The sequence below is a fragment of the Mustela nivalis genome, assembly GCF_964662115.1.
Source record: "Mustela nivalis genome assembly, chromosome: 2".
NCBI lineage: Eukaryota > Metazoa > Chordata > Mammalia > Carnivora > Mustelidae > Mustela > Mustela nivalis.
In genome coordinates, this window is record NC_139021.1 from 17,206,012 (window position 1) to 17,233,145 (window position 27,134).

Sequence of the window (27,134 nt, forward strand, 5' to 3'; positions counted from 1 at the left end):
ACAGCCATAAATTTTTGGTGGGAGGTTTGAACTTTCTGGGGCAGTTCCATCTCCCCACATGCCTCCTTTAAGGACACCGAGCCAGTGTTCCACTAGGGGGACCCAAATGCAAAGGAAAAACCTCGCCTGCCCTCCAAAGGTAATGCAATTAGGTCCACAGCCCTCAGGAGGGGTCAGCACTGGTTCGGCCAACGTCAGAGCTCCCATCCCTGCACAGCTGTGGTTCTCCTTTCTCCTCGCCTGATGGCAGCTTTTACAGTTAGTCAGGGCTTTGGGAGCGAATTCCACCCCTGTGGGACCAGGACTGCTCTGTTCCTGGGGCTCTGGCCGTTGCTGCAGTGCTGACGTAGGGTTTGTCCTGGGAGCGGAGAGGATGGGTTTTGAAGGGCTGCAACCTGGTGATGAGGCTACTCTGGTTTCACAGGGGAGGGAGGCAGTCCCAAAATACAGGTCTTGTAAATGACAGGTACTTCATCTTCTCCTGCTGCCTTCCCTCCCTCTCTAAAATCGGGGGGCCCTAACCACGTCCATAGTTCAGTGTGAGGCCATTCAAAGCTTAGTGCTTCCTTTTCTACAGCAACAGGAACTGGAAACGCAGTTCTCACTAGGGCAGGCTGACTTGTTGAGACAGATAGAATGATCTATTTTGACAACGCATCTTACAGGAATGGATGTATTTGTGAAACGTTGGACAGTTTCATTTTATTATTATTTCTCAACACTGTGCTGTGGAGCACTTTTTCTTATTTTGAACAGCTTGCAAATATGCTACCAGCATTTGGGAAAATTCTCAGTTATATGTTTTCTGTAATAAAATCTTATTTTTTTTCTCTATTTCATTTCTGTGATCTCTAATTAAATCATTTGGTTAAGTTTTTATTGCAGGGGTTTTATTTCTTTTAAGATATAATCTTTTCCTTGAGGAATAATGAGGTAGATGTTCTCAGTGAAACATATTTAGTATTCTAGAGTTCAAAGAGATTTTAGAAATTTTGGCATGGATCCAAAATGGCCCAGGCAGAGAACGGGTTCCTGGTCTCTTTGTACTGAAGATGGGGCACATGAGATGAAGGGGCATGAAAGCCAGGTGGAACCAAATCATTTTACAGACTTTCAGCCCTAGAAGAATCTTTAGAGATTTTCTCATCAAAGCTCATATCTGACAGATGAGAACACTGAAGTCCGGAGGGACAAAAGTCTTGCCTTGTCACACAGCTGATTAGTAACAAAGACCCACAGTCATCTGGTCATCACTGTTTTTACTATCCCACAGACTTTTTGGTGTGAACTGAGCGTGAAAATTTTTCCCCCCATGGCCTTTCATTTTACATTAGTCTGCCAAGGAAGGTCTGGAATAAAGAAGTAAAGCAGAGAGACAAGGGACAAAGGGTTTTGACCATTGTGTGATTAAGATGTTCTGGTGACTCAGTGCTCTGTGATCTGCAGATGATCCAAAGGGAAGTGATGAGTAGCTTTGTCCAGGAGAACACAAAAGACCAAAAGAACCTCTGGAAGGTTTTATTCAAGGACAGGGGGCACACTCAACAAAATTAGTTCAATAATCATGTAAGGAAACTTAGGTAGTAGATGCTAACAACCATTCTAGAAAATACCACCCAGCATTGTCTACATCCTTAAGGTTCTCTAAGCACTTTTCCATATATCCTCTCCTCATTTGGCCCTTCCTGTATCACCCAGGGTTCCTGGTAATTCTGGCTCACCTGGGCATTGAGAGGACTTTTTAAGAAAGGGAATGGGTTGGGGGAGGGCCCAAAGTGACAGGACCCAGAGCTGCTTTGAGACAAGAGAATAGGAATGAAAGGGCAGTTTCTTCAGGGTTCTGCCTTTGCTCTGCCTTGTCTTGCCTTGTTTTCAGTGTGTTACTTTGCTTAGGATCCCTGTTCCAGAGTGAATGAGGGTGTCTGATTGGCCCAGCCTGGAGCACATGACGCTCCTTGACTATTGAGTGTCTTGAGGGGAATATTGAGGCATCCTGATGTGCAGGTCATTCACAGCTGTATCCAAAGCAAATTCTAATGCTCTTGACAGAAGAAAGGGGAATAAGCAACACATGTTCCCTGGAAATTAAATGATTACCTACATGGTATAAATGAGAAAGCTGAGGCCCAGAGAGGTGAAGTGACTTGCCCAAAGTCACACAGCTATATATTACAGAGCAAAGTTATATCTCCAGAACCTGTTCTTTCTACCAAAAAGAATAGGTGAAATTTTTTGTTTTATTTTGTTTTTAAAGTAGGCTCTATGTTCAGTGTGGAACCGTGTGGGGCTTGAACTCATGACCCTGAGATCAAGACCTGAGCTAGAATCAAGAGTCCATTGCTTAACCGACTGAACCACCCAAATGACCACAAAAGTGGGTGAGGTTTGTATTAATACAGTCCCTTCTCCTTTCTTACTGCTCATGTCCCGCTGGCTCCTACCACTTCTCCAAAGGGGTCCCATCCTTCCGTCACCTGCCATCTTTGGACTATGAGGCTGATGCTCTTATTCCCCCTCCATTCCTAGACTCCCAAATTTCCTAGTACCAGTGTAATAAACTGAAGAATGTGTCACACTGTGTGCTAAATGGGAAGAATCACACCTGGGTGGGTCTTGTGACATTATGTCGGCCCTTCTTATTTCACTGATGTCCTTATTGCCATGGATCTGGAGCTTATTGTTGTTGGAGGGAAGCTTAAGGAACCAATGAAGTCACCTATGCAGGTTTCTGTGAGATGGAGTCTGCACACAAGTGGGGCTTGGTCACAGATTCATGGCCCCATTGCAATACCATTGTTAGTATGAAGTGGAGGAAGCTTTAGGGACAATGATTCAAAACCATAGGATTCTCTGTCTATAGAAAAAAGTCCACATTCCTTTGCTTAGCTCTATCATAGGCCACTTCTGATGTCTGGGGTGCTGGTTGTGGAAGGATTCTGAGTCTCTGGGAACGGCGGGAAATAATTACAAGTTCCACTAGTGATGTCTGCTGACGGCAGAGAATGGAGAGGGTGGTGTGTGTGTGGGAGGCGGGGGTTGATGTTCAGACTGAAGCTCTCTGTGTTCTTTCTCCAACTTCCCATTCCCTTCCTCCTCAATACTTTTCCTAACTTTTGGTGCTATGCTCTGAAAATAGAGATCAGTGGAACTCTTTGTTCAAATGAAATTGCGTGTAAAAGCTCAATGTGTGAAATAAATAAAAAGCTGAGATGAAGTGGGAGAGGGCTTCAGACCCTCATGTGGCTCTGAGAATGTGGAATCCCCTGGAACCATGCCTGTATCCACAGTCCACTTTCTGCTCTTCCTGGGACCTACTCCACTCTACCCCCCTTCTCTGCTTTCCCTGAACTTGGAATATCTAGTCGGTTCTTCAAGATCTCAGAGGTCACCTCTTTCCTAGAACCTTCCCCAATACCCTCTTGCTGGGTAGATTCTCTCTGAATGCCAAAGCGTTTTTCTTGGACCACTCCTCTGGCTTTTATAGCTGCCCATTTGAGTACCGGTTGCCCTGATATGCTACAGGTGCCTCTGGGTAGCTCCATGTGCGATGTGTATTCTGAGGTCTTTGCAGTCAATTTTCGTAAAAATGCTAGTATTTTTATGTATGGATATTTTTTACTTTGTTTTGGAGCTTTTGCAAACTCTTTGTAATTTTTGCCTCCTACCGCTACCTATGTTTCACCTTTCTGGACATTTTTTTTTTTTTTTTAAATTGGGGTAGTGGTATTAATGGCTCCATGAAGTTCCTGACTTGCGTTAATTTAATTTATGCTAAGTGCTTATTACAGTACCTGGCACAGAGTATGTGCTTGGTAAGAGTTAGTTATTACTATTATTGTAATTATTATTACCTCAATACTATTAGGATAACAACAATTTTCTGCCTTGGTATCATGCCCAGGTTCTTTCCTGAGGGCTGGCCTGCATTTTCTAGTCACTGAGATAGAGGAAGAAGCAAAGCTTTAGCCTCTTGGCTGGGATTCTGTGTGTATGAAGTGAGAATTAGTCATGGCCTCATTCACAATCTGAGAACATTTGCGCTTGTCACACCTGCCTGGAGAAGCCTGGATTCATCCAGCATGTTTTGCAGTTCTCAGCTCTGGTCTCTGCTCTGGGAAGAGCTCAGCTTTGAATGTCTTGCAAAGTCCTCCTTGCAATGGCTCAATGACTTCATTCAGGAACTGGCTTCAGTCGAGGGAGGGCTGTTGTCAGGATCAGCCACGTCTCCTCAGGCAAGGTTCTCCCAGAGTGACAGTCCTTGTCTGTTCCCAGCATGTGCCTTTAAACCCAAGCAGCCAAAAGAGTGTCATTTTGCTAAAGAGACTCAGAATCTTTCAAGAGACTGCTCCGTGGAGGGGGCTTGTTGGGATGCCAGGTTCTTGGCCGAAGTCATGAAGTGAATTTATAACCAATCTGCTGCAAAGGAAGCGTCCACCGTGATGAGAGGACTTTGGCCTTGGATTTTGGATGTTCGTTGTTTGGAAGTACTTTGCTTCTCTTTTGTCCTCCCTGTTGGCCTTCACAAGCCTGGTCGGCCTGCATTTCCTAAATTTACCATGATCTTTCTCGGCTTTCAGTCTTTACCTAGAAAATGTGCCATCTCTCCTTCTCCCATACACCCTTAGGCTTTCTCCCCGTAAAAATCTCTCTTGACCCCAAAGACTTTTGGAATACTCTTCCTTCAGTACCATGTACATGTCTACATCATGATGCTCCTCACTCTGGCCATCACAGCCTGGTTCCTTGTCTATCTCTCCCACTGGAAAGTGGCTTTCATGATCCTGGGACTGTGTTGTTTGCTCGTGGCTGTAACTCTGGGACCTAGCTTAGGATCTGGTCAAATTAAAAACAAAAAAGTACAAATGAATGAATGAAAACAACGATAAGTAAGTAAACAAATACAAGAATCAATAATAAATGATTATTTCCCTTTATCTCATTTCTGATGATCTAACCCAAGCACGAGAAGGTGAGGAATGATAGAGAAGAACAGATTTTCAAATAGTCTTCCACAGTAGCCCCCTTCCAGTGATGAAATTGTGGGCAGCATCTCAGTTTCTGGAACAGATAAAAGCAGAACCTCTCTGTTTATAGGAGGAGTGAAACCCTATGTTCTCTCCCCTTCCTCCTCTGGGGAGACCTAGGCTCCTTGGGCAGAGCTTGAAAGCCATTGCCCCTAAAAGAGTAAATGTTGTTTTGAAAAGAACTGAGCAGAGGGAACACAATGCAGCTGGGGCTTGATTTTGTTATTAGTTGTGGCTAATAGCACTTATTATGCACAGGGCCTGGGCCAGTCTTATGCTAAGTGCTTTGTTTATGTCAAATTTTCATCCTCACAATAATCTCATGTGGTATTCTCTATGGTTATTTCTATTTTAGAGAGGAGAAACCTGAAGCATAGATTTAAGTAACATGCCTGTGGTCCCATGATTACCAAGCAGCTGAGTCAGGAATCAGACTCTGGATTATCTGCCTCTAGGGGCTGAGCCCTGAGCCTGCAGCCACCTGCAGCAAAGCAGCAGAACTGCCCATAAGAACATCTGCCGTCCACTGAGCGTGGTTGCAGCTGGGCACTGTGCTCTGCCAGTCACAAGCATTAGCTCATTCGATCCTTACCGCACCCTATGGAGTGGAGACATCATTGACATGTTATCATTGGCACCAGTATCAACTCTATCTACCCTCCTCAGTGGGTTATCAATGTCACTTTTGCCAACAAGGGGGTCAAGTAAAAAATGATTAGCCCAACATTTGCATACATTTTGTAACAAGATGACCTTTTTCTTTTTCTTTTTAAAGAGAAGCACAGATTATTTGAAACCAACGATGCTAATTAGGCTTGGCTGCCTCAGCAGGATAAAATAAATCAACCAATCTACTTTTTGGAAGCAGAAGGTGGGAAAGAGGCTACTTCTGAGCTGACTGTGCACCAAGAGACAGATCCTTGTTTCATATAAATTGTCTATGAAAATTCCTCTAGATGAATGCAGGAGGGAAATCTGGCACAAGTCCTAGAGCAGGATAAAGATGTTCGAAAATCCTTTCAGAAATCATAACTTAGATGCTTCTCCCATCTGTCTCATTTCTGCCAAGAAATATGACCCTCTTTCTTATAGGATTTTCAAAGTACTAGAAGACTTCAAAATGGTACATAGAGTAAGAGGTATTACAGCTTCTCACAGTGGACAAACTAAAACCTCCTGGACCCTTATCTGACCAGACTTTCAGGGGCTGAGAACCCTGTGGTAAGAAGTCTAATGAGTTGAATTTATATTGATGGCTGTCCTTGTCCTGCCTTCCTTTAGGGGATCTCTGTGTATTATGAAGGCAGAAAGCTTAGTCAGAAAAGAAAGGACCAAGGGCAATGATAGTCTTTTTAAAAATCAAGGGGATGAGATTATAAGGTTTGGTGTTCATTGAGGCTATTCATAAATATTTGGTTCTGTTCTGGGCCATGGTAGGATTATACTTCCCCAACCCCATTAAAGTTAAGCATGGCTCTATGACTTGCTGGGGGTAATAAAATGTGAGTGGAAGTGGTATGTATCAGTTCTGGTAGAAAATGTTAAGAGCTGATGTGATTTGCCATGCTCTCTTTCTCTTTGTCACAGTGACAGGCAACATTTGGGATGGGGGATAATTTTTTTAGACTGGGTATGATGGTTAATTTTATGTCAGCCTGGCTAGGCTACAGTGCCTAATTGTTTGGTCAAATCAGTGTAGATGTTACTGTGAAGATTTCTTTCTTTCTTTCTTTCTTTTTTTTTTTTTTAGATGTGATTAACACTTAGATCAGTGGACTTTGAGTAAAGCACACTACCTTCCATAATGTGGGTGGGCCTCATCCAGTCCTTTGAAGTCCTTGGGAGTAGGCTAAAGTTTCTCAAAGAGGAAGGAATTCTTCTCCAGATTCTGACATAGATACCTTTCTTGAGTTTCCAGGCTGTTACCCTGTAAGTTCAGATCCAAGACTACAAACATCAATTCTTATCTGAATTTCCAGCCTGTTGGCCTGCTTCACAGATGCTGGACTTGCCAATCCACCACCATGTGAGCCAATTCCTTAAAATAAATCTCTATGTTCCTATTCTATTGGTTCTGTTTGTTTTTTGTTTTTGTTTTTTCCTAATGCACTGGGTAAGGATGAACTGGAGCAGAAACCCAGCCAACTCATAACGGAAATGTAGAGTGAGCAAGAAATAAAACTTTGTTGTTAAAAGGCGCTGAGATTTTGGGGTTGTTTGTTGCTGCAGCACAAACTACCCTATCCCTACTGATACAAAGATTAGGTATAATCTGTCCCATTCATTTACATTTTTTTCTTATGCTTTTTTTTTTTTTTTAGGAGAACAACTGAATCTCAGTTGGAGATCATAATTCAACTTGACTTAAATGAACTCAAAATTATTCTAACACTTACCTTGTCTCTAAATAGTCATATGAAATATCAAAACCAAATCTATATAACATTAGCTGAGAGGAAGAAAGATTGGAAGGAAATGAATATGAGCCAATGGCTTACTTCTGAACCAGGTACTAAGCCAGGTGCTTGGCATATAATATCTCATTTATTTCTAAAAGTAGTTTATAAAGTATGTGTTATATTATTTTATAGGTGAGAAAACTAGTCAGTGAATGCCAGATGTGAAACTTAGAGTCAGAATTATGTGTTCTAAAGCTCATGGTAATACTATTAATTAGGATTTTTAACAGCAGGAAAGGAATTTATTATGATACCATCAGGAAACTCATAGAATCAACAGGAAGGACTGGAGAACAGGTTCATAAAAGGATAGATACTCAGCCCCTGGAGTCTAGAAGTAGGAATGTTTCAGTGTTCTTGCTAGGAGATGCGGATGGAAGGAATGTGGTTATGCCCTTTCTGGTGTTTTATGTTTTGTTCCATTTCTGATCAAGTTCAAAGTTCTGAGTTCAGCTGGCTTACCTTGGAATTATGGGCTCACTTCCTGCCAACTGCACTGGCAGTCGCAGTAAAACCATTTGCCATCGGAGACAAGTGATTCCTTAGGAGGACATTAGGGACTGTTTTCACAAAAAACTGCGTGCGTGTGTGTTGGGGGTGGTGAATATTAGGCAGCCAAAAAGAAAAGCAGTTACAGCTATCCTCTGCTTTTTGGAAGTTCGGGTTATGTCACTTTGCTCTTAGGCAGAAGTCAGACAGAGAAGCAGGCTCCCTGCGGAGCAAGGAGCCCGATATGGGACTCGATCCCAGGACGCTGGGATCATGACCTGAGCCGAAGGCAGCTGCTTAACCAACTGAGCCACCCAGGCGTCCCTCACTTTGCTCTTAGAAAGTACCTCCATGAGTACCTGTTTACGCTAAGGGAAAGAAACCGGAAGAAGATGTTCACTTTTACGACAAAAGGCGAAAAGCGTAAAGAGCGTTCTGCTTAGTTTGCAGCAGCCCTTAGACAGGTAGCCAGACCCGACAGCGGTAGCTCCGCTGGGAGCCGCCAGAGCTTTGACCTGTGTCTGGTGAGCATCTGTGCTTTATCTCGATTTATTTTGCGCCTCCATTAGCAGGATGTATCCTAAGGTATCCTAAGATGTATCCTAAAGCCCAAGAGAGGTTATTTCTTGGGTTTGGCAGTGCTCAAAAATGTTTCCGTATAAATCAAATATGTTTCTGCCATGGCTTTATGCTGTTTCGGTTTAACAAAGGTTTCACAGGAGCACTCCACCCTTTGGTAGCGGAGAAAACCAACCTGTTTATTGTTAGGGTCCGTGATCAAAGGAACGAGACTGACACAAAGCGAAAATCAAACAAAGCTTTATTTCGCGCCAAGCATCGAAAATCAAACTGACTCGTAGGGGCCATCTCTTACGAAGAGAGGACGATGACCCCGACAAGGTCACTCCCAAGAAGGCCGCTCCGGATGAGGCTGCTCTGGACGAGGCCACTCCGAAGGAGGCTGCTCGCTGTGCCAGGCCGCTGGTGGCGAGGTTGTTCGCCTCGGCGTCGCTGCCTACGACTGCGATGACCAGGACGACCACGACGCTCCCGACGACCATGATGACCACGATGCTCTGACTCTCCCAAAGGCAACCCTAACGGCTATCCCAACAGCTATTCTAACTGCTACTCTAACTCCTCCTACTACTCCAACACCTATTCTAACTCCTATTACTCCCCTGGCCCCAGCCTCACAGACTAATCTTTATAGAGGTCGGCCCACACACAGGTAACCAATGAGACTTCAACTCACCACAGTAAATATATGCGTGCCCCACTGATTGGATGTCTCCATCTGGCCTGCCCCGCCCCTATATCCGGGGTTTGCAAGTAAGTTCCTCTGGGAGGGGCGGGGTCAATCTAATTTTACAACCAAATGGCTCCCTTCGGCTAACTAGGCCCCTACCTTTACGATTTGATTTGGCTGGTAGAGAGTCCCATTTTCTGCCTGTTGTCCTGATGTAACATCAAAGAGACCACCTCTATTCTTAACAATGCCCATGTTTGGGGGGGATCAATTATGGGATCACTAAATAACATCTCCTATACACGTTGATGCTGTTATTCACCTGAAGCCTTGAGTGCCAGAAATGGGACATTTCTGTAGGCCTAGAGGGCTGTTACACAGTTGTTTTTCTCTGGATTTGTGGTTTAGCTCCCAGCAGTGTATTTCTAAATTCCTGAATAATTAAAAAAATTTTTAAAATTTTTAATTAAAAAATTTTAATTTAATACCATAAATTTTTAATTTAATAAATTAAGTACATTTAATTTAAAATTTAAAATTACTATTTTTAATTAAAAATTTTAAAAGAATTATTATCCATGCCAGGGTGGAGCCCAATGCAGGGCCTCAACTCATGACCTTGAGATCAAGACCTGATCTGAGATCAAGAGTTGGCCCTTAACCGATGAAGCCACCCAGGCATCCCCTAAATTCCTGAATTGTTTTTATCTGATTGGCTGTTACCTGGTTCTGCTGCCTAGAAATTATATACACACTTTGCTGATGAAGACTTATGCTATCTCTAGGTGACATTCTTCTTTCTGATGAGAATGACTAGGGTGACAGATACTGGAACAACTTCCAAGCTTTGTGCAGGATTTTGATTATTCAAGAGGTTGTACCAAGGGCTTGTGTCAAGTTGGATATAACCATGAGTGGGTCTTATAGATCCCACTTCCTTGATATCTTGAATCCATGCATTGTACCTTCATTGCTAATACCTTGGTTCAAGCCACCACTATCTGTCACAAAGATTACCACCCCCAGATTGACAAAGGGCCTTCAGGGTTGGGTCTGGTCAATCCATTCATGATACAGCAGAGTGATCTTTGTAAGGTGACAGTCTGATTACACCAGCTCCCTTGCTCTGACGGCTCCCTATTGCTCTTGGTTAAAGTCCAAATGCCTTCACCTGGCCTGCAGAGCCTGCCTGAGCTGGCCTAGCTTTTCTCCTCTATTAGCGCTCCCTACTGATGCCCTTTCCTTCTGAAACTCTGGGACTCAGGTCTTCTGCAGATCTTATTCCTTTGGTCTGAAAATCTATTTCCTTCTCCACCAATTCCTACTTATCCTTAACTCTTAGCTCACCACTGGTAATAGTCATTTTAATAGCTCACCTATAGAGACCACTTACTTATATGCCAGATGTCATGCTGCCTGCTTCACAGGGAGTATCTCATTTGATCTTTTCAGCCATCCTAGCAAGGGTGCTACTGTTACCATTAGCAGCCCTATTTGACAGATCAGATGGTTGGGGGTCAGAGAAGATAAATGCCTTGCCAGGATACACAGCTCATAAAAGGTAGAGCCAGGATCTGAACCTGGGAAAGCAGATGCAGAGTCTGTATCCTTCCCTGTGTTTCCCTGTCCTCCTTGTGCTATGTGGCTTTTTAGCATTTCCTCCAGGCAGCCCTTGCCTGCTCTGACTTTCTTAGGTGCCTCTTCTCAGGGCTTGCATGGCGCAAAACCTTCTCCAGCACAGTCTTTATCAGCCTGTACTATAATGACCTGTTTGTTTTTCTTTTCTTCTGGAGAGTAAGACCCATGAGTTAAATTAAAATTAAACTGGTTTAAATTTAAATTTGGTTAAATTTAAATTCTGTTACTTCTGTTACTTCTGTTAGATAGGCAGGTCTTGTCGCACAGTAGGTACTCAATAAATGCTGGTTGACTGGATGATTAAAAATGAGGTGTTGGTATTTAGGTCTTGAAAAGTTACAAATGCCTCCCTACCCTATCTTGTTCCTCAGATTATTCTCCACTGCCATTGATCTTAGAAGTATTTCTCCTACTGCATTAGCTTTTTAAAATTTTATTTAAAGATTTTACTTGTTTATTCAGAGAGCTAGTGAGAGAGAGAGAGAGCATGAGCTGGGGGAAGAGGGGCAGAGGGAGAAGCAGGCCCTCTGTGAGCAGAGAGTCTTATGTGGGGCTCCATCCCAGGACCCTGGGATCATGACCTGAGCTGAAGGCAGAGGCTTAACCAACTGAGCCACTCAGGTGCCCTGCATTAGCGGTTAATATCACCTCTTCTATGTCTTTGTCTGGGAGATTTTCTCCATGAAAAGCTTTCTCCTTTCTCCCTGCTGCTAATTCATGTTCTTCCTACTTCAGATGCCATTAGGGCATGAAACTTCTTTGACTTACTCATGTAGCTTCTCTTAGCCAATTTCCTTTCAGCTGGGGACTTAGATGACTGGCCCTGGGTACGACTGAGACCCATGTTGTCCCCCATATCTGTCTCCCCTTCATCATTACAGAGATGGGCATATTGCCAATGATCACATGACTGCCTTTCCCAGTTCCCTTGTAGCCGGGAAGGAGACTTTTGATGGCAATTTTGACCAGTGATACCAGTTTTGTGAGTGAATTCAGGAAGTGTCCTTACAGGAAGCACACAGATCTCTTTTCTTACTTTTCCTCCATTCTGTTGTCAGAGGTCTAAGCTGCAGCGCTAGCAAGCATCTTGGACCATGAGAACAAGAGCTATACTCCGGAGATGGTGGTGCGGTGAGCTGGGAGGAGCCTGAGTCCCGGACAGCTTCACATGGCTTCCATAGCATCCCTAGACTGTCTACTCTTGATTTCTTTTATATTGCAGAGCTATGCACTCTTATTTGTAACTTCTTTGTTTTATGCAGGCAAACCCAATCCTGCCTCATAGGCTGGTCTGTGGGAGTCTCCACATGGTGAACAGTTATGAAAAGGTGGATGGTGTCTCTAAGTGGCAGCTCTCAGAGGGAAGGTTGGGTTTTTCAAAAGTATTTGAGACTTTGACTTCTGGCTGTGTCTCTACCCTGAACCGTCTACATATCCTTCACCTCACCTTTTTGGACCTCATTCTCTATTTCAGGTGTCTTTGCATTAGGAACTACTCCATCCTTCTGTACCTGGGCCATCCCTGGACCACAATAGCTCCCCTTGGGGATGGTTGGTTGGTGGATGAAGTTGGACGGTGACCTTCAAAAGGTCTGTGGTGACAAAGGCCATGTCTTTAAGACCAGAACTTCTAAAGACAGAGACCTGGACCAATGCAAATTGATTTGGAAGGAAAATTTCTCACATTCTTTTCCCCCTGAGACCTCCTGTGCCTTATTCCTTGTTCTTGCTCAGATATGCTGTCTGGGTCCTGACTTCAGACTGGGGGGTGGGATTTGGGCTGGAGCAAAGGTTAGTGCTGCCTATCAGTGATGGCTCAGACTGTTGTTTAGTCTTCAGAGGCCTCTCAGATCTGAGTCTGCTGTTGCTCTCCTGGCCTACCTGGGATTCTGTGTCTGTCAAGTCCAGTAAAAATATTTCCTTTCTAAAATCCTCTTTCTTTAATAAGCTCTGGACAAAAGCAAAGCTGGTAGGGCCTCCTGGTCCCGTGTTCACACATGCCTCCGTCTACACATAATCATTGTGTGAGCTGTTTGTTCTTCAGATTTTCTGGACCTTCGTTTGCTCATTTAGACTGACTTCATAGGCGTAAAGTGTGTGTGCGCGAGCGCGCATGCACGCGTGCCACAATTTTTGAGTGTTTGGAAGACACAGGGAGAAGAGTGAAGAGAGAGGGCAGGTGGTGAGTGTTCTGAGGTTAAAATCTAAAAATAAATAAATAAACAAGATCATGTTGGCTCTGGTCCAGAACCTTTCTGAAGATGTTCCTGAGGCTCACACTCTATTTCAGGTGTCTTTGCATTAGGAACTACTCCATCCTTCTGTACCTGGGCCATCCCTGGATCACAATAGCTCTCCCTCCTCCCATGCTCTGTCAGTGTCCCCATGGCAGACACTGGTGATCTCTGCTGCCTTTTCGTCTGAACTGGATAGTGTCTCCCAAGCTGGTTTCAATGTGGTTTTCTCTTAGCGTCTACTGGTGCATTCAGGTTGGCTTCAGTCTGCACTGATTGGCTCTGGTCTTTCTGGTGGAGTATGTCCCCTCTGGGGCAGGGACTGGCACCTGGTGTTGTCCTGAGTGGCCAGCTGCTGAGTGCACAAGGTGAGCTGGTGGACCCTGCAGATGCACTTGAAAGACATTGCTCATGTGCACCAGCCTTGTTCTTTATGGCTCAGCTCCTTTCTGGATGCCTTCCCATAGTCCAGCAAAAGAAGCCATGGGAACGGGGTTGGATGAATTAGTTTGAAGATCAGGTGAGTATAAGTGATTTGAAACATGTAACATTCTGGTAGTGGAAGGAGCCCAGGATCCAGAGAAGAGTTGGGTTCAAAGTCCAGACAGAGTCATTTTCCTTGGTTAAATACATGAAGCTATCCATTTAAAAAGTTTTCCTTAATAATAAAGTGGGGATGATAATAATGACTAGTTCCCAAACCGTTAATGTGTGAGCACATTAGAGAAGGAATGTTGGCTTTGTACCTGGAGGTCCTGGGTTTAAACTCTGCTTCTCTTCTTCCAGGCAAATCAGTCTTAGGAAAATCATCTATTTCTCCGAGTTTCCTTTTTCTGTTAAATCATATTATCAATAATTTTTATTTCAGTGTAGGTTATAATTATTCAAGGAGGAAACAGATGAATGTGCTATGATAATTATGCCTTTATTGTTATCACGAAGAATGGCAGTAATGAATTTCTTCAAAGTTTGTTACAACTCTTCATACATGACTCTTTCCCATTTGCAGGCATGAAATGAGTCAGTTTTCTTGAAGTACAGCAGCACAGATAAGAGTAAGCTGTATCGTTTGTGGAAGTTTCCTGGGTATTTTGGATGTGGTATTATTGCAACAAGGGAATCCCAGTAGCAGGAGATGACACTTTGCCTGATGAGCCAATGGGCCCACCCAGCAACAGTGCTCGCTCCACTCCGACTTGTCCCCACTAAACGGTGAGTACAGGGCCACTTCTACAGCATAGACCAAGCATAGACACATGGTAGAATACCATGTGAATGACACCCCCTAAATGGTGCAGTGTACAGCTTGTACAACTGTATGTGGTGGCTATGGCACCTGCTTGTCTATCCAGAGACTTTCAGATTTTCTCTGTCTGAAGTGGTGTCTGGGCAAAAGGTCTGAGTTTTTTTTATGGGGTTTTTGTGGTGCTGGAGGGCTATATTAGAATGTTTTCCTCACCTGGGTCACTGGGGGACTCCAGGACAAAGGCAGCATGTAGAGAAAAGAACTGGGAAGGCAGGTAAAATTTAGCAACCAGCAGGTGAACCCAGGTGTTTCTTAGATGAAGGGGTCTGAAGCAGCTATCAAAGTTGGAGGGAAAACAAACAAGCTCAGAATATGGAAGAAAAAGTTCAAGTAGATAGAGTGCACAGTGAGGGTTGAATCAAACCCCTGGAGCAGACAGTGTTGGTCTGAGATTTGCTTTAATGCTCAGGTTGAGGTACAATGGCCAGTGAACCTGCCAAGCTCAAGGGCCAAGAATTCATTTTGCCTCTTTGTAACAGAAACCACCAAGCAATAGTTTATTTTAGAGATTTTATCTTCTCTTATTAAAGAAGACGAAAGATAGGATGATGGGGCTGGTTTGGTGTCCTGATAGGATCTTCCAGGAGTGAGAAAGCCTCCTTCTACTTTTCTGCTTAAAGGCTCCCATCTTAAGGCCACCTCAAGGTTCAAGATGGGTATTGGAGTGCCGGCTGTTACAGCAGTGTCCCAAGTCCTACCAGGACAGAGGATGGCAGGAAGGACAAAAGGGTTCACCTGCTGAGTCAGCTCCTATTAATCAATCCTGCTCGAAGACCCCATATTTCTGCTGAGTGTGTTGGGCCACAATTAGTCTCATGGCCACATAGAGCTGAAAATAAGGTCAGGAAATTTAGAATAGTAGCTGGGTATGTTTCTGCCCCCAATAAAATTGGGACATTGTTCTAAAGAGGAAGGGGAAAATGGTTATTATGGACAAGTGAGAGCTGTTTCACAGGGACCCTTTGCATATCTCTTTCTAGGACTATTTGTGTTAGAATCGCCCTTCTTAAAACGCTGCTAGCAGGGACAGGTGATTGTGCTGGGCAACTACTTAACTGCTCAGAAAATGCCAACTGGGTTATTGAATTAGAACATTTGTTAAACCATTACACTGATTGGAGGGCAGGGGAAAATATGAGCTGCTTTTTTTTGAAGATTTGGGTAGTTGGGGCCAGAGCAAACATTCCTGGTACATGGGCCTGGCTTGCAGGAAGGCCAGCTGGTCCAAAAACTCAGCATGGGTCAGAACTTGATCTTTCCTTTGTTGCCGCTTCATATGACAGTTCTTCATTAGTACATTGTGTAAGGTGGCTACTGGTGCCATAAGAAAGAGGTTTGTGACTCATGAAATTACTTCTTGGCGAAAAACGTATTATGCTAAAGTAATGAGGCAATGGCATTTTTTCCCCCCACCTATATCCAAGGTATTAACTTGCCAGTGATTGCTCAAGGAAACTTGGCCTTGACATGGCATACCAGCATATACTGAATATTGCAAAATTTTAGGCTCACCCAATAAACAGAAAAGCCAGACCATATGTGTTAGGTAGACCTTTAGAAGTTAGCTGGGTTGATGGATGCTTTGAAGTGTCAGTCATTATAGTAAAACAATTACTGAGCATATACCGTGGAGGGAGGTGAGCAGCTACAAAGATAAATGATTCTTGGTTTTTGCTTTCAGAGATCTACTGCTTAGTGTAGGAGATAGGATATGATGGCACAATTAGGTGAGGTAGAACGTGAGGAGGGCTCTCACAGAGAAGCAGTAGGAAGCGGAGCAGGGCCAGCTGGACTCAGATTGGGCCCAGCAGGGAGGCTTCAAGGGCAGTTGCGGCTAAGAGGTGGAGAGGGGCCTTGAAGGACGGGGAAGTTTTGGATCCATGGAGGCAGGGGTTGGGAGGATGGAGGAGCATTCACTATGAAGGGAGCTGCAGCAGGAAGTTTCTGGAGAGAAGAAAGCCTGGGGCATCTTCAGATGCTGCAGAGGAATCAGCCTTCTGCACATGTAAATACGTATTCTGGCAAACAGGGTCCCATATGCACATAAGCTTGGGGGGATGCTAGGGTTTTAATTAATTATTAGCATATTGAAGGCCCTGAGAAGGTCCTTTTTAATAAGGCAAATTTCTATTTAATTTTGTTAAGTAAATGACTTTATATGTACAGAAAAGACTTTTTTTTTCTTTCTTTTAAACTCAGATGCAGTGTGTTGGAAATGTAGTTTAGCAGCATTTCCAGGAAGAAGTGGGTTTACTGGACATCTAGCTGGTGTCCTCTGGCAAACAACCGACTCGGACTGACATATTGGACCCATAGCACGATAGGCTTCAAAGGCCAGAGTTCTTTTTTCACTACTATTCTACTGCTCATCCACAAAGCAAGTAAAAAAGCAATGTTCTTCAAAGCTTTTTTGCTCCTTTATGTCCTAAAAGTATTTTGAAGTATTATGTACACCTTTACACATTTCTTAACTTACAAGATTTTTTTTCATAAATTTAAATAATTGCAGAGGACAAAATTTCTAATACATTATAAATATTGAGCACATTATAAATATTGAATATAAAATAATGCATCAGCCTTTTAAAGTAATTCAGTGGCATAGACACCACAGTCATCTGATGCCCACTGTCATCTAATTAAAGAAATGAACGCACACACGAACAGGTTTGTACTTAATAAGCAGGAAATTCTATATCCCATCTCTCTGCCTTAAAAATCACATTTCGATTCTTCTTCCATCACAATAAGAATTTTCTCTTACTGTAACATATTTTCATGTTTGGAGGTCTTTTACTGATCAACCTATGACACTTCTCTGCAACAAAAATATGTTTAAACATTGAAACAAAAGTTATTTCCTGGGACTCCAAGGCTTTAGGTTTCAAAACAAATTTCTTTTGGATTGAGTTATCATTATAATTAGAGTTCACAATTGATCAAAGAAACATATGTGCGTATGCTGTATGTTTTAATAAATATAAGCTGTAAGAGTAAATTATTATTGGAAATATTCTCTTAATGACAAATGTGGGGCAGAAGTTAGATTTCCCTATTCATGGAAGCTCTGCAAATGTCAGAATGTTGCATTATCCCTTGTTCGGCACTTTGAATTTGTTGCATCCTTTGTATGACTACAAATTATGCCTTTTTTCCCCCCTTAGACGGGTGAAGAATGGGGAGGGGGGCTGGGAAGGAATTGGCATACTGCTTCAAAGTGCTTTCTCATACAGCTCAATTTTATAAAGGATTACTCATTCATTTGAACATTGCAGATCTGCAACTTGCCTCCTCTAAAACTAGTTTATTTGTGCCCATGTCTGCCTTGTGAGGTCATCCTGTGACCATAGCCCAGTTTGAAGATCACTGATAATTGGAAAAGACAAATGACCTTCCTATCAGGATACCTCGTTTTGCTCACAACTGGCTATATTCCCCTAAATCAGTTACTTAGCCACAAGGGAATCAGCCTCCTCCTGGTTCAGAAGACACCGAGGTGCTTCCGGCACCCCTGTTCTGATTTCCAGGCATCCTTCTGGGGTGGAAGTGATTGTCTAACTGAAGCTGCTTGTGTTACTAAAGATATCCATCAAACCTGTTTTCCAGGCAATTAGATTCTGTGGTAGTCTCATCTCAACATATCAAACAGATTTATGAAGTTAGTCTTTGACCTTTGCAATGACTAGAAAGGAACATAGATGAAGGGGAACAGAGCTTTTGGGCATTTTCTTTTTGTTGTTGCTTTTTTGGGGGCTTGATTAGATATCTGGTTTCCGCAGCTTGCATGACTAATTCTGGGCTTCAGTGACTCTCTTATAGCCTTAGCATGTAGAGATGGAAAAATTCCCCTGACATTTTCAGGAAACATTTATTACAGACTATTTTATACGTCTGGTCAGAATGGGCTAACTGATTTTTCACAAGAACAGAATTTGGCAGAAAGCCTAGCCTCCTTTAGTCGCTCTCTTGCCAAAAATCACTCTGGAGCCAACCTGAAGGCCTTGTGATGTCCCATAGGAGACCAGACTGAGAAGGGGCTTGGGTGGGAGTAACTGTTTTACCTATAATGGGAAACAACATCTGTGCAGAGATAGAGGACTTCTTCCCACCTGTGTTTCTGGGGAATGTAGGGTAAAGCTCAATGGCTTTATCTTCCTGGAAAGGAAATATTGGCACATTACCTATGGGAGGGTGGGAAAGGTACAGAGAACAGAGAAGCTGGGCGGGCCACGGTCCATCCTCATAACTAGTAAGAAGAACAACATAGGAAGATGGTCACCTGCCCTCTTTCAAATCTCTAGATCCCATGGTTTACTGGGCTGAGCCTCTGGAATCACCTCTCCCCCCTCTGGGATGGCCACTTTGATCTCCCTCTGAAGATTCAGCTCCATTCTGGTTCTCAGGTCAAATGCTGAGGAGAGGCAGGAGGTCCCTAAGCCACAGGAAGGGTTTAAACAGTCTGTGTCAGGATCGGATTTCAGTTTCAGATTTACTGCTCTGGCTGCAGCTGTGTGGAGGGTGTTCAGGTTACACTGTGGTGATAAAGTTGTCATTCTGCTGGAGAAACCCGATGAGTTTCACATGTGTGTTGCCTGTTTTCTACGGTGAACACTGACTGTACCTCCGGCTTGCGCCAGAAGGCTGTTATCACCTTTACTGGAGATGAGCCTGAGTTGCTGAAAAATGGATATTTTTTAAAGAAGGTCTCCACTAAGCCAGCTTCATGGGCCTTGAGCTCTGGACCCAGACAGTCCAGGATCTGATTTCCTGCCCTTCCGCTTCCTGTGTGACCTTGGGCAAGTTACTGCCCTTCTCTCAGCTTCTTCCTTACTTGTCAATGGGAAGGGTGATTGTGTCTACTGCACAGCATTATCTTGATGATTCTGTCCCTGGCCTGTATAAATGTTACGCTGTCTATTTTCTGTGCTGAACCAGTGCTGAGGAAAGAGGGGGGAGCCATGGTTAGAAGGAAAGACTGGGAAGGGTGAGTACAAAGGAGGAACGGGAGCAGGAGGGTATGATGTCTCTGAGCTGGACGGGCAGAGATGCTGCAGTTTTGCTTAAGATGAGTGCAGGTTCTGAGACCCAGGTAAGAGTTGGGGTCTGAGTCCAAAGGCCGTCTGTCTGCTGGCAGCATCCCTTCTTGCTAGAGGGAGGTCAGTCTTTGTTCAACTGATGCTCTCAAATGACTGAGCCACCCTCCCCAAAAATAAGCCCACCCACTTAAATGCAGATCTTCTCCAGAAAAAACCCACCTTTATAAGAACATCTTGAATAATGTGTAACCAAATATCTGGGCACCATAGCCTGGCCAAGTTGACACATAAATTCAGTTATCATAGTGGATGTGTGCTTCCAGTTGCCTCGATTGTCTGCTACCTGACCCATGCCATTTACTCCCTCATCTTCCTGACTCAGAGAAGTTTGAGTCTGGATTCTTCCTCCAGCATCACTCTTCGTGATTAGGTATAAGACTTCATCATCAGGCACCATGTGACAGTTTGATTTGTTGGAATCAAATGACTTTCTGGGCAAATATGTCCATTCTTCCTTTCCTGGCCTCAAGTTTGTCCTCTGTTATGAGGAACTGGCTAGACACGAATGTAAGGCACATCGGGGTCTTAGACTTGGATGGATGAACGGGAACTCATAGGAAGGCAGGTGGGAAGCCTGTTGGGATGGATGAACGGGAACTCATAGGAAGGCAGGTGGGAAGCCTGTTGGGATGGATGAACGGGAACTCATAGGAAGGCAGGTGGGAAGCCTGTTGGGATGGATGAACGGGAACTCATAGGAAGGCAGGTGGGAAGCCTGTTGGGATGGATGAACGGGAACTCATAGGAAGGCAGGTGGGAAGCCTGTTGGGATGGATGAACGGGAACTCATAGGAAGGCAGGTGGGAAGCCTGTTGGGACTGTAACAGCATGGCCTGCAGGGAAAACCTGACTTGGTAGGTGGGTGCTGGGGAAAGTTAACTGGCAGGAACAGCTGCCCCACAATGTCCAGTGGATGCGGTGAGTTCTCGTGTGTTTGTCCAGGTGTGTGCTTGGACAGGGACGTCCAATTTCCAGGAGGGTGGCAATATTCTGGGGCTCTGGGCAGCATGGTCCAGGAGCTTGAGCAGGGTAGAGACAATGTGAGCTATGCTGGTATGGAATTTCATTTTGAAAGCTCAAGGCCAGGGAAGGGTTGAACAGAGAGTGGACCTGGGTCTAGGGAATGGCCAGAGATGACCTCAGGGGCTGCAGTTAAGCTTCTGTGGTCTAGGGGCCGTGTAGTGAACCCAGGATTATCCCATCACCATTGAATCAACTATAGGCAGCAAGATTCATCTTTGACATTGCCTGGTGTTGCTGGGGCCTGTTGCTTAGATCTAGGTAAGAGAATGAGGGTTTGAGCTAACTGTGACAGACATGGTTCTCATTTTGATGTGACATGCAGGCAAACAGGGCAACAAGTCTGTGTGTGTGTGTGTGTGTGTGTGTATGTGTGTGTGGTAAAGTGTGTCAGGGATAGTGGTGCCCCTCAGTCATATCCTTGAGTGAGGCCAGAGAATGGAGGGGCATATGCTGAGGGGGCCAAGGTCAACTTCTCCATGAGATGGCGCTCATAGCTTGTCTTTCTGTGCGCCTCTCTGCCTTTTTCTTTTTTTTCTTTTCTTTTTTCTTTTTTTTTTTGGCTTTGATCAAAAAATACATACTGTAAATTGTATCCTCTTTTAGAATTCATGGAAATATGACTTGTCTTTCCTAATCTAAAACGCAGATTTCATGTACTTTCAAGATTCCCAGAGGAATATGTGTATTTCTGACTATTAACTTCTTTTTTTTCTTCTGGGCTGTGGTGGCAAAGAGAGGAGGATGCATGTTATAATCTCCTTACTCAAACACCTCAGGATCTCTCCCCCACCCACCCCCAAAAGCTTGCAGATCCATCCACTGTTCTGTTACGAGGTACTTTGAGATAAGAAGAAGATGGTATAATTGGTTGAAGGAGGAAGAAGTTAATTCTACTTGGAAGCTGCTTGAGGGAAGATTGAGACATCAGGGGAGCCCAAAGAAAGGATAATATTTATGGTGGAACTTACTTTTTCTGAAGTCTGAAGTAGGAGCATCGCAAACAACCCAGGTTGTCCAGTGATAACAGTGTCCAAGGCAGACCTTATCCTAAGAGCTGACTAAAAGAACTCCTTTGATGAGTCTAAACTGACATGGGCCAAGGACAGAACACAGGAAGTGCCCCACTTGCTGGAGAGAGAAGATATCAGGTAAATACTAAAGCCAAGCTCTGGCAATTAGAAGGAAATAGTCTCTTGAAGTTATTTCACACAAAAGTTAGCAAGAGGTGAAATAAAAACACAGTTTGGGAACCAATAAATGATAGCACTTTTGTGTCATCCCTTATGGTTTAGAAAGCAGGGTCACAATGTAGGAATTTCTGCTATTTCTGTGTAGTGGATGAGGAAGCAGAGGCTTGAGAAAGTCAAGTGAATTTCTTAAGATCACATAAGTAGTAAGTGTCCAGATCGTATTGAAGAATGGGTTCTGGAGCACTGAGTGATCTGTTTTCACATCTTGTGAAACTAATCTTTCATCAGTAGACATTTATTGAGCAGCTACTGTGCACATCTTGGGTAATGTAAGGGCCTATTTAGCCAGAGCGATTTCATCTCGGTTGAACAGCCATTTTGTTGTTGATGCAGCAAAACTCCTCCCCAGGGGAACTTATTTAAAAGCAAGTCCGGTAAACCAGTAAAATGTGGTCGACCAGTCCCTGATAGCAGGGCCCAAATACAAGGGTGGGTCAGGTCAGGTGGAGGTAACAGAGCCTGAATGCAGGGATGGGTCTGGCCAGGTGGAGACATCCAATCAGTAAAGCACGCATACTGTCTCCCTAGCCATCAAGGAGTGTGGGCCCCGCCTTTTGGGCGCCAATTCTGACAAAGGTGATAGGCTAGTTCAGATAGCTACTATGGGGTGAATTGTAATTCAATTGGCCACCCGAGTGTGACCTAGCATGACTGTGCAGCTTTCTCTGTGTGTTGCAATCTCCTTGGCCACCTGTGTGTGGCCAGGCTCAACCACATGGCCTTTGCTCTATAAAAGTTAGTCTGTGAGGCTGGGGGTCACCCTCTCTGTAAGAGGCGGCCCCAAATGGTCGGTTTGATTCTTCATGCTTGGTGCAAAATAAAGCTTTGCTTGACCTTCGCTTTGTATCAGTCTCGCTCTTTTGATTACGGACCCATCAGGTATCAGATAGTTTCTGAAACAGTTTCTTTCACCTGGGAGCTTACAATCTAGTGACTGGCTCTGAACTGGAGTGATTTTGGGGGAATATTTGGTAAGGTTTGGAGATATTTTTGGTGGTCATGACTGGTGTTTGGTGAGTAGAGGCCAGGCATGCTGTTGTGTACCCTTCAGTGTATGGGACAAAGAGCTGTCTGGCCTAAACTGTCAGTAGTGCTGACGTGAACAAACCCTGTTCCAGGGCAGTATTCATCCATTTTGTCACTTACTCTACAAACTTTATGGGTACCTTTAATAGGCCAGACACTATTCTAAGCATGGAGGGTATGATGGGGAAGAAGAAAGCTAGAGCTTCTGTTCTCATGTCATTTATATTTGGGTGTGGAGTGAAAGGTGAAGGGGAAGGAAAGCTGGAAATTAATAAGGAAATGAGTCAGTAACAAGAAAAATATCAGGTGGTATTGCGTGCTGTATGGAAAGTTCAGATGCTTTGGTACCATTATGTGTGACTGGAGGGTTGCATTAGAATGGCTCATCACAGAAAGCCTTTCTAAAGAAGTCATATTAGTAACTGAATTTGAATGACAAGAAGCCATCTGAGGAAAGTGTGTGTCAGGCCAAGAGAACAGCAGGTACAAAGGCCCTGAGATGGAAATGAAGTTGGGATGTTCTTTTGAGGAACAGAAGGAAGGCCAGGGTGTTTGGAGTGTGGAGGGAGAGGGAGGTGACACTGGGGAGGGTGGCAGAGGCTGCATCCTATCAGGGCTTTGTTAGCCAAGATAAAGAATTTGGATTCCCTTCTAGAGCCTTCCATGTGCCTGTTCTCATGAGGAAAAACAAACAGGGTTATGAAGAAAAGGAAATAGAGTCTGGGAGATAAAGTGACTGAGGGAAACAACATTCAGTTTGATGGTCAGAGAAGGCTTCTGTGAGACCTGGATGTTGAGAAGGAGATAGCTGTGGGAAGGTTTGGGGAACTTGGGGCTTGGGGTTATGGGCCAAATTGTATGTCTGCCTGTGCCACCCCCCCAACTGCCATTCATATGTTGAAGCCCTATCCTCTGGCTCCTCAGAATGTGACTTTATTTGGAGGCAGGGTCTTCAAGAAGGTGATTAAGTTAACACAAAGCTAGTAGAGTGAGCCCTAAGCCAATCTGACTGGTGTCCTTATAAGAAACAGAGACTTGGATACTCAAAGAGACACCACAGGTGTGTGCTTACAAAGGGAAGACCACCTGTAGACAGAGCAAGAAGGGGGTCATCTGCAAGCCGAGGAGAGAGCCCTCAGAAGAAACCAACCATACCGACACCTTGATCTTGGACTTTGAGCCTCCAGAACTTGTCAGAAAAATCAAGTTCTGTTGTTGAAGCTACCCGGTCTATGCATTTGGTACGGCAGCCCTCATAGACGAATATACCTGGAGTTTGATTTTCTCATCTGTTGCATAAAGGGTGCTTGTGGATCTTTCAGTTCAGCTTTTCCCAGTTCTAAGAGCCTTTGATTCTGAGAGGTACATGAGCTCCTCCACCAGGCTGCCTGCACTCTGTGTAAGCCTTAGCTACATGTCCCTTAATCAGAGAATGACAGAATAGTTCTGGGGGAAAAAGAGGAGCTCTAGGGAGGAATTTGGAATTAGAGATGGATTTCCCATGAATTTCAAAGAGCTCTCAGGCTGGGAGGATTCATAGTCACTCTTCTCCCACAGAGGGGATTCAAAAGCCCAGATGAGGGTCTATGGGATCACAGTGGCATGAATGTCTCCCTTGGGAACAAGCAGAATTCAGTGCCAGAGTTTCTAGAAAGGGGATGGAACTTAAGGAATTTTCTCCTTGGAAGGAGTTCACTAAAGACTAGGGCCCCCTGGAGAGCTTGGACCTCCCTCAGTGCTGGCCCCCCACATGATTCTAGGCACTTCAGGGTGCCTGTCTTCTGGGCAAAGGAGACTCTTCAGCTCATTTTGTCCTTTTTGTCCTTTATTTTGTCTCTGAGAAGGAAGGTTTGAGACTCTGACTCACTTTAGGAATCAGGAACAGCACGGGCGAAGCGTCTGCTGCTTTCATGGGCGACCCTGCTTGCTGGAACAAATCGGACCCAGTAAGCAACTCCACTGTTTCCAAAGCAAGAGCCCTTGAAGAATGGTGGTTCCTGTTTGAGCAGTTACTTTTGTTTCTAACTTTTCTGTTACAAATTGATATACATCAGAACATATTGAAGGGGCAGACTGTGCCTTGCTGCCCAGCCTTTCATAGTTAACCATCTGTTCAAATATTATGAATTCAGCAAATATTTACTAAGCAATCCACATTGCTTACAATTTTTGGAGGGTATGGGAGTGGGGAGGAGATGTAGGCACCAAATCAGCTTTTGACGTGTGTGTGTGTGTGTGTGTGTGTGTGTGTAGTATTTGAACAAAGTGGCTGACAGGGAGTAGTTGCTTGTTAATTGGGTGCTAACTGGAAGGGTGAATGAATGAACCAATGAACAAATGAATGGTCTGGACATTTTACACTTCAGATACTGTTTCTTTCTCTGCCTCCAGGTAGTAACTTTCTCTGCTCCCCAGAGTGTAGGGTGCCAGATAGCGGGGGTTTTTGTTTCTAGTGTTCATTGCTATATCCCCAGCTCCCAGAGACCCCTGAGGACATTACTGCAGTAATCCAGGTAAGAGATGATCATTCTGGGCAAGCAGAGGACACAGAGAGATATTTAAGAGGCAAAAAAGACCACACATGGTAACTGATCCATGGGGTCAAGAGAAGAAAGTTTAGTGTATCTCTAAGGGTTCTGAATCTCTGTGGGTAGGGTGGCGATGACAGAGACAACAAGGAGGTAGGGAAGACCACTGGTCAGCTACAAGGACATGGATAGCTGGAGTTCATGAGGGAAATCACTCATATTAATTTGGCATTGTTAACATAAGGTGCCAATTGAAGCCTGAGAAAGAGGAGCAGAAGCCTAAACATAGAACCTTGGAAATCGTGATATCTGAATGAGGTGGGAGACTGGACGTCAGGAGACAATCTGAGAACGGGAGGAAAATGAGAGAGTGATACCTCCTAAAATCAGGTTGTGTTATCTCACCATGCTGTAGGCAGCCTGGGTCCCACAGAAGAAAAGCCTTGAGTCATTCACATGTATACCTAGTATGTAGTAGGTGCCCAGGAAAATGGTGTTGAATTCGTAAATGATTTTTTGGACATACTCCTAGAAGGCATTGCTAGGAGAAGATCAGGCATTTGTTTTATGTATTCCCTCTGAGTTGCAGGTCACTAGTGGAGTTAGAACACCTTGGGTAGCATGATACAGAAATGTTAGTCCTTCAGATCTGAATGAAAAAAAGGGGAGATACTAAGAATCCAAGAATGTCTGTTAATTTGACCAAGGCATTCCAGTAGGTCAGCAGGCTCTGGGATTTGGCAGCAATTTTGTGCATTTGGAGACTCAAAGAATTTACCAATCCCCTGAGACCCATTTTTGCAGACTGTGAGAATTTTAGCTCATCTTGTCTGATGCATTTGGCTATAAGTGGCTTGAAGAAGCTGACGTCAATAGACAACGTTTGAGTATTATTTTTGTCATCTTGCCATACAGTTTAAACTAATATTTATTGACCTCCACCATGTTCCAGATGCCTGTGCCAGGTATTTCAAATAAAAATCTCTCATAATGCCAAATACCCATTTTACAGATAAGAAAAACCAAGGCTGAGGGTGATCCAATAAGCTTGAGGTCATGTAACTCATAGTGCATTTGGAATTTAACCTCCAATTTTCTGACTCTGTGTTCAATTTTTTGTTTGTTTTCTGGCCTATAAAATAGAAATAATAATGTCTGCCTTGATCAGCTTGCAGAGTTTCAGGGAGGATTATATGAGATTGTGTCTACAAGGGTTCTTATTTAGGTAGCATTAAAGTCAGTGATACTTAGCTGGAGTTTGTTTTTAATGCCTTCACCTGAAGTCTTGAGACACATGGAGCTTTCTGGCATCCTAGGATGCTGGTGGGGAAGTGTATTTGGTGGGGCATATGGGACTCCCCAACCTTACCTCTCATGTTCCATCCTGGAGGAATGCATCTCACCTGCCAAGATGCAGGCCATGTGCTGCCCAGTGTCCTCACTGCTAAAAATCTGATGGAAATAACATCTCCCATTCAGTGAATGCCCACAGGACTGCTGCTTTTCCCATATAATTTAAAAAGATTCATTTGTATAATTATTAATGAGTACTTGATAAAGATATATTTCCATTTTTTAATTACAACTTTCAGAATGTGACCTCCATCTTATTTAAAATCCTGCAGTAAAATAGGTTTTATTTTCTTTTTATCAGAGAAGACAGTCAGGTTTGGAAACTTGCCCAAGGCAACACAGGTGATGAGGGACAAGTCAGCTCTTGAATCTAAGTATATCTGAGTCTAAAGAGCAGGATCACCATATCTGGTTATGATTCTTTATTCTAAAGATTTATGGAGATGGTTCTGGGTAATT

The 27,134-nt window shown here is 43.9% G+C and overlaps 1 long non-coding RNA gene across 2 annotated transcripts in view; it reads left to right on the forward strand.

The window, feature by feature from the left end:
• Positions 1 to 8,435: 8,435 nt before the first annotated feature.
• LOC309860162 overlaps positions 8,436 to 27,134 on the forward strand; it is a 132,844-nt gene continuing 114,145 nt past the window's right edge. For both annotated transcript variants that reach the window (XR_014309201.1, XR_014309202.1), the window contains exons 1-2: positions 8,436 to 8,496; positions 14,103 to 14,305. This is a non-coding gene — a long non-coding RNA (uncharacterized lncRNA). The remainder of the gene's footprint in view (positions 8,497 to 14,102; positions 14,306 to 27,134) is intronic.